The sequence below is a fragment of the Ochotona princeps genome, chromosome 8, assembly GCF_030435755.1.
Source record: "Ochotona princeps isolate mOchPri1 chromosome 8, mOchPri1.hap1, whole genome shotgun sequence".
Lineage (NCBI taxonomy): Eukaryota > Metazoa > Chordata > Mammalia > Lagomorpha > Ochotonidae > Ochotona > Ochotona princeps.
In genome coordinates, this window is record NC_080839.1 from 15,603,424 (window position 1) to 15,614,581 (window position 11,158).

The 11,158-nt window shown below is 47.4% G+C and overlaps 1 non-coding gene across 1 annotated transcript; it reads right to left on the minus strand.

Annotated features, from left to right (window-relative positions):
* Positions 1-5,209: 5,209 nt before the first annotated feature.
* Positions 5,210-5,391, minus strand: LOC118760799 (U2 spliceosomal RNA). The gene has a single exon (XR_004996996.2). It is a non-coding gene; the product is annotated as a U2 spliceosomal RNA (small nuclear RNA).
* Positions 5,392-11,158: the final 5,767 nt, after the last annotated feature.

Below are 11,158 nucleotides of genomic sequence, written 5' to 3' on the forward strand. Positions count from 1 at the left end.
TGGTGTCACCCTGAGAATATTCAACAGCATACAAAATTACAAAGGTTGATTCTTCATAATGATTTTTATGTCAAGGATCAGTGGTTGGACAATTGAGTGTCAACACAGACTGAATATATCATGTAGAATGTTGAGCAGGGAAGAATACAAGTCCATGTGATGCCAGTGATGGTATTGAGGGAGACAGAACCATGGTTTACAGTGCCAGGAGTGGGGAACATGTGGCCCTCCGGCCATCTAAGGCCCACAAAGTCATTTGGGTTGGCTTTGCTAAGGCAACCACACATAGGACTCAAAATTCAGTAAATCTATAGCAGGCGAATTTTTAAGTTGATAGCCCACAAATGATGTTATAAATATATAAAGGACCTTTGGCAAAACAAAGGTTTCCCGTTCCTAGTAGTTTTCAAAAACCTTAAGTCAAATCTTTTACCATGTAAATGACCCGATTGTCCACCTCCTCCCTCCATATACAGATTCAAGCATAATTTTCTGGTTACGCTGAACCCTCCAGGGGATATTTCTTTACATTTCTGTCTCTAGGCACCTTCAAGGAGTATTTCTAAGGGAGCAGAACCTAAAATTAGTAGAAGGATATAGGGAAGAAAATTATAGCGAAATTCAGAAAAAAGTAGAATCAGGGCTGGCAGTGCACCATAATGGATTAATCCATAAACTGCAGCACCAGTGTATCATGGGCACCCGCTCAAGATGCAGCTGCTCCACTTCCAATGCAGCTCCCTGCTAATGTGCTTGAGAAAGCAATGGAAGACAGCCCAGGTCCCTGGATCCCTGCCACCCACGTGTGAGACTCAGAGAAGGGTCCTGGTTCCTAGCTTCAGCCTGGCCCCTCCCTGATCATTGCAGCTCCTTGGGGAATGAACCAGCAAGTTAAACATCTCTGCTTCTCTGCCTTTCAAATAAAAAAGTAGAATTGACTAATTTGGATAAGAACTGGGAGCCCACATGTCTGCACTGTACCAGGAAAGCACCTGAGAAGAAGGGTTAGTACTTGAGCTGTCATCCTCAGGTCAGAGATCCAGGGGAAGTCAGACAGCCAAAGGAGAAGCAGTCCCAGGTGAGACAAGCAAAGCAGCATGGGAAATGGTAACTGAGGGGACCAGGAGGAACTCGCTGAGTAGGAATAGGCCTTGGGCTAAGACATCACAAGAGATGGGACCAGCACAGTAGCCTAGTGAGTAAAGTCCTTGCCTTGCACGCACCAACATCCCACATGGGTGCTGGTTCTAATTCTGGCAGCCCTGCTTCCCATCCAGCTCCCTGTTTGTGGCCTGGGAGAGCAGTCCAGGACAATCCTTGGGACCCTTCACCCACATGGGAGACCCGGAGTTTGGATCTGCGGAGCTCAGGCCATTGCAGCTGCTTGGGGAGTGAACCAATGGACGTAAGATCTTCCTCTTTGTCTCTTCTCTCTGTATATCTGACTTTCTAATAAAAACAAACCAATCCTTCAGACATGATAAGAGACACCTAATCAGATGCCCACAGAGAATCAGCTCCTGTCTTCAGTGAAAAAGAGGTACCACATATGTCATGGTCCAAATTTACCAAGTTAAATTTTCCATGAGAAGCTATAACAAGTCACTGGAGTTAGGGCTAGAAAGAAAGCCAGTCACCTGGAACCATACTAAAGAACTTGGATTAGCCTTGGGACTAAAGGCTCTAAGCAAGTTCCAGTTTTCTTTTTTTTTTTTTTTTTTAAAGATTTATTCATTTTATTACAGCCAGATATACAGAGAGGAGGAGAGACAGAGAGGAAGATATTCCGTCCGATGATTCACTCCCCAAGTGAGCCGCAACGGGCCGATGTGCGCCGATCCGAAGCCGGGAACCTGGAACCTCTTCCGGGTCTCCCACGCGGGTGCAGTGTCCCAATGCGTTGGGCCGTCCTCAACTGCTTTCCCAAGCCACAAGCAGGGAGCTGGATGGGAAGTGGAGCAGCCGGGGTTAGAACCGGCGCCCATATGGGATCCCGGTGCTTTCAAGGCGAGGACTTTAGCCACTAGGCCACACCGCCGGGCCCTCCAGTTTTCTTTTTAAAAGAGCACTTTGTGGGGCTGCCACTGTGGCTCACTGGCTAATAATCCTCTACCCTTCAAGTGCCAGCATCGCATATAGTGCCGGTTAGTGTCCCAGCTACTGCACTTCCCACTCAGCCCCATGCTTATGACCAGGAAAAGCAGTGGAAGATGGCCCAAAGCCTTGGGACCCTGCACCCATGTGGGAGACCCAAAGGAGATTCCTGGCTTCTGGCTTCAGATTGGCCCAGCTCCAGCTGTTGTGACCATTTGAGGAGTGAACCAGTGGAAGGAAGATCTTTCTGTCTGTAAATCTGCTTTTCCAATAAAAATAATTTTAAGAAGGAAAAAAAAAAGCACTTTCTACACCATCTGAGCCTTCCCACTACTGGACCTATTCCAACATGGTCTGATCCTGTTACCTCTCTGACGCTGTTCTTGTCAAGGGCTCCAATTGACAAAGCTAATGCACACTTTTGTTTACTTCAACTCAGCCTTCGAGGAGCTTCCCTCTGACTGGCCAGTCCCTCTTCCTCTCTTGGCTTCCTCAGTGTTGCCGTCTTCATATATCTCTGTCCCAACTATCTACCAGTGCATCCTGAGCAGAGCACTGGGATCCATTTCTAGTATCTTATCCTAACTGACTCGTCCAAACCCACAGCTTCAATTTGACCTGTATGTTGCCAACCTCCACATTTCTGTTTACACTTGACCTTCCCCCCTGAGATTTAGTCTCCCCAACTGCCTTCCTTGATGTTTCTACTCGGAAAGCCAACTGAGTGCTCACTTGCCTCATCACCAGTCATGCTTTTCTCCATCTTTCCCATCTCTATAAATACTTAACACCAACTCAGTTGTTCAAGCTGAACATTGCTCCAATCATCCTTTCCTTTCTTCTCCTTCATCAGACCATCAGCAGTTCCTCCTGGTTGTATCACCAAATTATCTCTCCTTTCATTCAACTCCCTCCATCATCACTGCTACCAACCGATTCCAGACATTTATCCCCATACTGAACTGGACAAACAGATCTGAGATGATTTGCAAAACTGGAAGAAATACACAGGTTCTTGGGTATGGGTAAATGCAAAAAATGAATGCAGAAGAGAGATCAAATAGTGATGTGGTCAAGGGTTTCAGAACATTTAGGAAACATTTCCTTCCAAAGCACAAGTCTCTGAAAAGTAAACTGCTACACTGAGGAACCCAGCTGAGCAGAGTGGGCATCCAAGGAGTGAGGCAAAGCAGCAAAGGGGAAGGTTCCAGGTAAAGCTAAAAGCATCAAGAAGAGAGTATCCCTGGCAAGCAAGGCATGAAGACTTCTAGAAACAGAAAAGCCTCCTGAGCCAGGCTTAGCCCTGAGAGGGCCAGATAGAACCAGTCTGAACTTTCACAATAACAAAAGAGACAGTCCTCAAAGAGCTGCAACTGGGAAAGAAATGTCCTTCCTCTAGTCCAAGGTAACACATTTCATTTGGATTTTGGAAAGAAGGGGGAGAATATGATCTAGCCCCATGTACAGTTGCAAGAAAAAGGTAAAAGTAAACTAATTTTTTTCTTTAATTTTCATTTATTTGAAAGAACAACAAAGACAGAGATCTGGGCCCAGTGCAATGGCTCAACTGACTGATCCTCCACCTCTAAGCGCTTCCAGTTTACTGGACAATAAAAAGTAGTTCAGGGCAGATAGTTAGCCGAGTGGTTAAGACATCATCCCACCATCCCAGTACTTTGGTTTGATTCCCAACTCCAGTTCCAAATTTCTGACACAAACCCTGGGAGAAAGTCATGGTTCAAGTAGCAGGTCCCTGCCACCAACATAGGAGACTTGGATTGAGTTCCTGGCCCTGGCCCCAGCCCAGCCGCAGCTGTTTTGGGCACTGAGGAGCAGCTACCACATGAGAGCCAATGCTATCCTTTTTTCCACCTCTCAAATACAGTGCAGCAAAGAAACAACAATTATATTGTTTTTTTTTCTACCAGAAATATTAAGAATCACATTTGAGAGACACATTGCATCTACATCTGTTCAGACTGCTATGACAAAGTATTGCAAAGCGTTTAGCTTCTTTTTTTTTTTTTAAGATTTATTTATTTTGATTGGAAAGTCAGATATACTAAAAGGAGGGGAGACAGAGAGGAAGATCTTCCATCCACTGGTTCACTCCCCAAGCAGCCACAATGGCCACAGTAGCGCCAATCCAAAGCCAGGAGCCTGGATCTCCCACGCGGGTACAGGGTCCCAAGGCCTTGGGTCGTCCTTGACTGCTCTCCTAGGCCACAGGCAGAGAGCTAGATGGGAAGCAGGGCCACCAGGACAACCACCACCCCCACATATAGGATCCTGGCACGTGCAAGGTGAGGACTTTAGCCACTAGGCTACTGCGCCGAGCCCAAAGCAAGTAGCTTCTAAGCAGAAATTCTGGGTGCTGGCAAATAAGTCTCAAATGAATGTGCTAACAGATTCAACACCTTGCAAGCTACATATTCTGTCACTGTGTCTTGACATGGTGGAAACTAACTCTCCAGGGTCTCTTTTCTAAGGACACAAACACACGAGGGCCCTGTCGTCATGCTTAAGTCATCTTCCAAAGCCCCCCCCCCCCACATCACCACCTTGGCAGTCAGGATTTCAACATATAAAGTTCAGGAGGACACAGACATTCTCACCATAGCCATAGTCGCTCACAGGAACACAGGGGGAAAAAAACCAGAAAATGCAAAAATAATTTCAGAAATATACACTAAAGTAAAAGAAATACTAGGGGAGAATGCAAGAAGACATCATCAGTGGGGCAATTAGGAAAATAAAGGATGCAGGTAAGAAAATGAGGAAGGCATTCCAAAAATGTGATGAAAACATGCAGAAGACTTGAAGAAAAATGATGAAAAAGACAAGCAAAGGAAATCCAGAGTTCCTAGGAGTGTCTAAGGAGGACAGGAAGCCACGAGGGAGAGCATCTTAAACTGTAGTGAGGGGCCCGCCTTGTGGCACAGCAGGTTAAGCTGTGGCCTGTGACTCTGGCATCCTATCAGAGTCCTGGTTAAGTCCTGGCCCTTCCATCTCCTCTCCAGCGTTCCTGCTATTATACATTCCCGGAAAGCAGCCAAGAATGTTCCAGATGCTTGGACCCCTGCCCTACCCTCCTGGGAGGCCTTCATGGAGTTACAGGGCCTGGATTCCGCCTGGCCCAGCCCCATTTGTGGCCATTTGAATCAATGCAGTAAAAGATATCTCACACTCTCTCTCCCTCTCTCTGGGTCACTCTGCCTTCCAAATAAATAATTTAAAAACAAACCAATTTAAGAACATTTTCCACACTTGATCTTAGCCAAAAGGCTGAGAAGTGATACATTTTTTTTTTTTTTTGCTAAAGATACATTTATTTTGGGACAAAGTGAAAAGCAAATACATGGCACCTGGCGCAATAGCCCAGCAGCTAAAATCGTTGCCTTGCCTGCACTGGGATCCCATGCGGTGCTAGTTCTAATCTCAGTGGCCCCACTTCCCATCCAGCTCCCTGCTTGTGGCCTGGAAAAGCAGTCGAGGACAACCCAAAGCCTTGGGATCCTGCACCCGCGTGGGAGACCCATTGGAGGCTCTGGGCTCCTGGCTTCGTATCAGCTCAACTCTGGCCATTGGAGAGTGAACCATCAGACAGAAGCTCTTCCTCTCTGTATGTCTGACTTTCCAATAAAAAACATAAAATTTTAAAAACAAAGCAAATACATATGAAGTGTTTTTTAAGCAATGTACATTTTCCATGAACTTCTTGAAGCCCTTTCATACTTTCAATGAAATGAGAGTTTAGGAAGAGGAAGATACGCCATCTAGAAAACTGATGGTTCAGCAAAAGAAAATCATTATGAGGATACCCTAGACAATGGTGAAGGGAAATACCAGGATGATAGTTAAACAAACACCCAGTCCACAGGGGTGCTGGCCAGAAGGATTTATGAATATAAAATTGAGAAAACAGCATTGTGGCACAGTGGATAAGCCACTGCCTGCAACACCAGGATTTCATATGGATGCTGGTTAGAGTCCTGACTGCTTCATTTCAATCTGGCTCCCTGCTACTGTGCCTGGGAAAGCAGTGGAGGATGGTTTGGTCCATGTTCCTATGCGGGATGCCCAGATGAAATTCCAAGCTCCTGGGCTTTTGCCTGGCTCAGATCTGGCCACCGCAGACATTTGCAGCAGAACCAACAGATGGAAGATCTTCTCTCCCTCCCTTCTTCTCTGTCTCCCTCCCTTCTTCTCTGTCTCCCTCCCTCCTGCCCTTTCTCCCTCCCTCCTTCTTTCCCTGCTCCCCTCTCTCCTTCCTTGCCTCCCTCTCCCCTTCTCTGTAATACAAATAAATTAATCTTTTGTTTTTTTTTTTTTTAAAAAACAGGCATTTGATGTACTGAGAGACACTCTGGGACCCTGAGGAGAGTTGGGGGATGAAGACATTAGTGACAAGCACAGAAAACTAAGCAACTGAAAGAATAAGACAATGATAAACTCCAGAGAAAATCAAATGTAAAGTCAGGGGAAAGTGATTCTACTTTTTAGTTAATATACAGAGCACCAAATTTGAGTCAGACATGATTTAAGTCCATAGAAAAATAGACTGAATCCCTGTCTCAATGAAATGACGTCTTAATGGGAAAGCTAGAGAACAGAGGGTGAGCACAGCAGATCACTAAATTGGTGGTCATGTTGCAAGGTGATGCAAAATAAAGCGTGGAAGAAGTCAGAGGATGTATACTATATAACCCAACTGCCCAGTGTTTCAACAACACCAAATGTAAATGCTTACTGAGGCAGGTGTTTACCCTAGCAGCTGAGATGCCTGCATCCTTCTACATTACAGTGCCTGGCTTACATTTCCAATTCCAGCTTCCTGACAGTGTGAGGCTAATAGCCACGCATGCGCTAGACCTGAACTGAGTCCCCAGCTGCTGGGTTCTGCCTGCCGAGCCCCCATCTCTGCCCGTGGATGGGCGGGTGTTTGCTCTCTTGCTTTTTTTCTCTCTCTCCCTTAAATAAAAATCCTTTTAAATGTATGTATTTATATACATGCTTATTGATAGTTCTGAGGAATAAGAAGAAAAGTTTCAGGAGAGGATGCTAGAGGAAGAGAATCCTCCGCTTAACGGGAAGGTGACATGACAGGAAGTGCCTATGGTTAAAACATAACACTGTCAGCATTTATATAGAAATCGATCCAAACCTGTCAAGATAGCTGAAAACAGGCACAAGCAAGAGGGAAAAGGGAGGTCAGGGAGTACTTTCTTTTAAAAAAAATAATAATGATAACATATGGAACTATTGATTGGTTTGGCCACCTGGTAAGGCTGCAAGGTGGAGAGGGTGGCATACACGCAGACAAAGGATCGCATGAGGAACCCGGCAGCAGCAGAGAGAGGAAGCGCGCTCCTCTGTACCCATCTGGGATCTGCTCCTGAAGTCACCATGATTCCATCCTGGGGACTCCCACCCTCCCACCAGCAACATAATCCAGTGTCACAGCTTCCCAGTGTCTCTGCCTTTAACACCATAATTGGATTAAAATCCGCCCTTAAACCGTTAACCATCAATAATACTTAGGATACCTAGCCTTTAACACACAGGCTTCTGGGAGACACTCAAACTAATATTCAAACCACAGCAGTCCCTATTCATGATTTCATTAGGGTGATATCTACCACACTTATCCACTATGAAGTGGCTTTCATCTTTTTACCTGAGTGGTGCTTTGAAATTCTGCAAATATCCACTGATCGGGAAATAATAAATTTATATTATGAATTTAATAACACTTCCAAGTTGATCTGTGTTTTATTAAAGACAACAATATACATATGCACTTGCAAATGTGCAACTGATTGTTATCTTAGACAATGCATAGAATGTTCTGGATTCCTAGCTCCTGGGCCATAACTCTGGGACAGTTTGGAATTTTCAAGTAAAACAGCCTCCATTTTGCATTCCAGTTGCACACTCACAAGCTATGGGTGGTAGATTGTTGGGGGGATGACAGCAATAATTCTCAATCCCTGTAAGCACCCTGTGACACTCCCTTCCCATAACTGGCTAGGCATGACCATGTGGCAGGCTTTGGCCAAGAGAGCTGCAAATACGATGCAGTGAGACTTGGAAGTTCCTGGGCTTCATGCTGTTCTGCAGGACTTCGTGCTGCTTCTGAAACTCAGCCACTGAGCTGAAGCCCTCAGAAATGAAGACTCAAGTCCATGTCTCCAACATCCCCATTGACCTTAACCTCCTCCTCCTTGCCCCACGCAGGGCACCGTTTAACCACCTAGCTCTCATGGACCCAGCCTGACTAACTCACAGAATTGTTGAGAAATAAACTGGTTGAAACTTCTGAGTGGTCTCTGTCACAGTCACAGACCACAGGATCTGCCTATCCACAGTGAGTTTCTTCATCTGAGATTCAGGATGGACATCAGGGGACCTGTATTGCTTGGGGGGACTAAATAACAAAATATATGCGACGTGCTCGGTACAGCATCAACACACAACACTTGAGGTAATAAAAACAATCTGGCTGCAACAGGGGGTGATGCTTAAGCTGGGGCACACTGTCTTGGCGTTTTACGACTAAAATGTCACAAATGTCTGAAAGATCTAGAAGGATGGGGCCACAGAGTTCGGCAACCTTCCCGCCTTGCCATCCCCTCCTGGACAGGAGGGATGCAGCAGGGGGTATCAGTGTCCAGGCAAAGGAAGTATGCACCGTGTGGACAAGAAAATGGCAGCCGGCCAGAAGGGTGGCCCGATACCCCACAGTGGTAGCCCACCCGTGGACAGAGAGGAAACTCAAGCCCTGGGTCTGAGAGACCGAGGCTGGAGAGACCGGTGCCAGGCCTTGGATTTGTCACAGGGCTGGATCTGCCCCTGGCCTGAAAAGAAGGGGGGTCGTGACAGGAGGCTTCTCCACAGAAAGAAAGGGGTTAGAGTGGACGCCTCAAAGGTTCCCCCCTCCAGCCCATCCCCCTCCGCTTGCAGAGACTGGAGTCAGACTAGGCCTTCGCTGTGGCCTGGAGCCGGCTTCCTTCCCCGGAGCCTCCCGCCACCCTCACCCCCGCTCAAAGCCACCTACTGGCCGAAAACCTCAGGCCTGGAGCCAGAATCCCCTCCCAGCGCTGGAGTCTGGCCAGCGGCCTGAGGGACTCCTCCGGGCCCAGCCCCTGCCCCCCGAGGCCGGGCGCACCCACCGGCGGACAGTTGGCGGCCGGCGCTGGCCGAAGCCTCAGGCCCCGGTCTTCTCACCTGGACCCAGGACGCCAAGGCGGCATCAGCTACACCATGTTTCCTTCCGGGGAGTTCTGACTGCTCCTTCTCCCCTAGACAGCTTCGTTCCAGGCTCTTCGTTATATGGCGCTGTTTCCCGCGCTGCGCTCCAATCAGCGCAGAGCCCCATAGGAGCTTCCCAAGGCTGCCAGCAGCTGTGGGGGGGCGGGGCACGGCCCAGGGCTTCTGACTGAGTGAGATGGAGGCGAAAGTCCCTAGGCAGTCAAGAGCAAATCAAAATGACTGTGAAGGAAGCTAACAAGTGTCTTCAAGGTAATACCTGAAAGAGAAAGGAGCGTGTTAAGCTGCTGCTTGCAAGGTCGGCATCCCACATCAATTCCTATGCAGCTGCTCCACTTCCTGACCAGCTCCCTGCTAATGCCCAAGTGCGTGGGCCCCTGCATCCACGCAGGAGACACAGTTCAGGTTTTTGGAACTGTGATTCACTATTGAAGCCATTTTGGGAGGTGAATCAAGGAATGGAAGATCTCTGCCCCATCCTTCCCTCCCCACTTCCACCCCCTCCCCACGCTGCCTTTCAAATAAATAAATCTTTTTAAACTGATTTTTGTTTTTTGGGTTTTTGTTGTTGTTGTTTTTGTTTTTTTGGACTGAGAGTGAAATTTTTCACAGGAAAGTAAAGAAAGATGTGTAGACAAGGGAGGACCTAGAAGGAGAGGAGGGTAATTTGCATTGTCTCTATTTATTGGGCAGAGATCACATGTTCTGTCCCTCCTTGCATGAGATTCTGAGTACATGGACATAGGGTGAGGTGGAATTGGGGACTTGCTTTGCCTGCTGCCACCACGTATAAGCGTGCCTGGTTCAAGTTCCAGGCTTATTGGCTTCCGATCCATCTTCCAGCTAATGAGCCTGGGAAGGGAGGCAGCAGGTGACCCAACAATTTCACGTCACTTGTTAAAAACCAGCACAAGAAACTGCTGCATGAGGTGTGCAGATGAGAAGTAGTACTTATTTCCCCTGTGTAGATAAAAAATAGACCCAGCAAAGTAGGGCTTTACCTGGTTATTTGAACATTCAGCATCCAGGGAAGAAGGTGAACCTATTGACACAGGGACATCTTACGGAATCAGAGAAAGCCATGGAAAGAAAGTACAAGGGCCTGGCCCGGGGTAATGGTGTAGTGGTTAAGGTCCTCGCCTTGCGTACTGCAGGATCCCATATGGTCGCCGGTTCTAATCCGAGCAGCCTGGCTTCCCATCCAGCTCCCTGCCTGTGGCCTGGGAAAGCAGTCGAGTACGGCCCAAGGCTTTGGGACCCTGCACCCGCGTGACCCTGCACCTGTGTGGGAGACCCAGAAGAGGCTCCTCGCTTCGAATTGGCTAGGCTCCAGCTGTTGCGGCCACTTGGGGAGTGGATCATCAGATGGAAGAGCTTCCTCTCTGTCTCTCCTCTGTGTATATTCACCTTTCCAATAAAATTAAAACACCCAAGTTACATCAAACAATGATAGCTCCACCCTGTAAGTTTTTGACAGTATTGTGGAGAAGTGTGTTAAGCTTCGCTCTTGGATACTGAGCACCAGCTGGAAGCCTGGCTGTTTCACTTCTGACCCAGCACACTCTTAAGGGGCCTGGGAAAGCAGAAGAAGATGGCCCAAATCCTTGGGCCTCTTTACCCACATGGGAGACACACAGGAACTTTCTTACTACCAACTTCAGCCTGGCTACGCCTCAGCCTATTCAGGTATTTCAGAAGTGAATTAAGAGATGGAATCTCTCTCCCTTCCTCTCTCTGTCTTACCCTCTGTTAGTAACTCTGCCCTTCAATTAAGCATTTTTTAATTAATGAAAGT